Source organism: Galeopterus variegatus, unplaced genomic scaffold (genome assembly GCF_000696425.1).
Source record: "Galeopterus variegatus unplaced genomic scaffold, G_variegatus-3.0.2 Scaffold12930, whole genome shotgun sequence".
Taxonomy (NCBI): domain Eukaryota; kingdom Metazoa; phylum Chordata; class Mammalia; order Dermoptera; family Cynocephalidae; genus Galeopterus; species Galeopterus variegatus.
In genome coordinates this window covers 35344-37440 of record NW_007739041.1, presented here as the reverse complement: position 1 = coordinate 37440, position 2097 = coordinate 35344, and the positions used below count along the sequence as shown (strand labels likewise).

The 2097-nt window shown below is 37.0% G+C and overlaps 1 pseudogene; it reads left to right on the top strand.

Annotated features, from left to right (window-relative positions):
- The first annotated feature begins 274 nt into the window (after window positions 1-274).
- Window positions 275-1210, top strand: LOC103581379 (annotated as a pseudogene).
- Window positions 1211-2097: the final 887 nt, after the last annotated feature.

Here is a 2097-nt window from a genome sequence, read left to right as displayed (position 1 = left end):
TGAAAAGGCTAATTGAAAATACATTGGATATTGTATCCACTAGATGTGCTTAGAAGATGCGCAGAGAGTCCCCGGGTGTCTTCCTGGTACCTCACTCAAAATTTAGTCCATAGCCCCCATAAGATTACATATCAGAATAAAAGAAAATTTTAAAAAGACAGCTTTATCTCAGTAGGTTATGAAGGCATCAAACCAGATGTGATCCTCAGTATGGAACCATAGATTTGTGAGGAGATACATTCAGGTTGTTTTCCTCTGAACGTCAGCTTGTCAGATGTCTTCGCAACAGTGGCAAGACATTGACAAATTAATGTCTAGAGGAAAAAAAGTTCAAAGCATGCTTTTGAGCCAAGGTACATTCATCAGCAAGAAAGCATTCCCCAAGGAAAGAAGCTACGAATATAATGTTTGGGAAAATATCCCTTCTGAACACTGATTCCCCCCTGCCCTTCATTCAAAGTCCTAATAATTGGGCCATTGTGGAAGGAGCTTGAATTATAATCTAGACTTAATTGTTTTTTAGTGAAACTATTTTAAAAAGCAAGGTGAGTGATAGGGACATTGGATATTATTACAGTGTACAAACCATGATAGAAGACATAATGGAGAAAAATTCTGGGAATGTAGTCACTATGAGAAAGCTTTCAGCCATACCCCAGCACTTATATATAAACCAGCAGTAAGCAATTTTCTTGTGTACAAATGGAAGAAGTTTCCATCTTCAGAAAAACCTCACATCTGCAGTGGGTATGGGAAAGCCTTCTGCTACAAGTCTGAATTCATTAGGCATCAGAGAAATCACACTGGGGAAGAACCATATGGATGTGTTGATTGTAGGAAAGCCTTTTCATGAAAGTCAACCCTCATTAAACATCAGGGAATTCACAATAAACTTATGTATGTGTGGATGTGTATGTTTGTGTGAAAGACTTCACCCAGAATCACATTGCATATTGCATAGGACATCAGAGACCACACGCAGGAGAGAGAACCTTTGTGCCTTTGTGGGCAGCGAATGTGGAAAGTCATTTGGCAAGATGTCATACCTCACCTCAATGTACACTGAAAAATGCATGCAGGAGAAAGACTCTATCATTGAAGACAATGTGAGAAATCCTTCAGCCAGAAGTTAAGCATCAATAAACATTGGAGGACTTGTATGGAGGAAGAAACTTATGGATGCAATGAATGTGGCAAAGCTCTCTACTAGAAGCCAAACCTCGTAGACATGATAAAATCCATGCTAGGAAGAATGTCTATGGACTTGGAAACATAATTGTGGAAAAGCCTTGAGCAAAATACTCTGTTTTATTGTGTGTGAAGGAATTTATCTTTAGGAGAAATTTTATCATTTTAATTAATTTATCCAAAGTGTTTTGGCATAAGGGGAATCATACTCCAATTGTGATACAAACTTACATAGGAAAATTAATAAAAAATAATACTTTATAAAACACAAATATTGTCACTTTGTCATGTGAAAGTTTAAAAATGTAAACCTACAAGATTTAAGATTTGCCTCCAAATCAGCATATCTAATCCAGATCAAGAAAAGGAGATGTAACCATGGATATAGATGTAATTAAATAATGACAAAAAAAATACTTGTCTTAGTCCATCTGGGTTGCTATAACAAAATGCCATAAACTGTATGGCTTATAAACAACACAAATTTATTTCTCAAAGTTCTAGAGGCTGGGAAGATCAAGATAAGGCACTTGCAGATTCAGTATCTGGTGCAGGCCTACTGCCTGAATCACAGATAGCCATCTTCTCACTGTGACCTCACATTCAGAAGGGGACAGGGGCTCTCTGAGGTCTCTTTTATAAGGACTCCAATCCTATTCACAAAGGCTCCTCCCTCATGACCTACACACCCCCCAAAGGCTCCACATCCAAATATCACTCTGGGAATTAGGTTTCAACATATTACTTTAGGGGTAAAACAAACATTTAGACCATAGAAATACATCATACAGCTATAGATCAACACATTTTTTTAAAATGGGAAATAGACGCTTTTTTGCAGACTATAAGTTATGAAAATAGTGATAAAAATATAAAGCTTGATAGAACAATTACCATTGAAGAATTTGG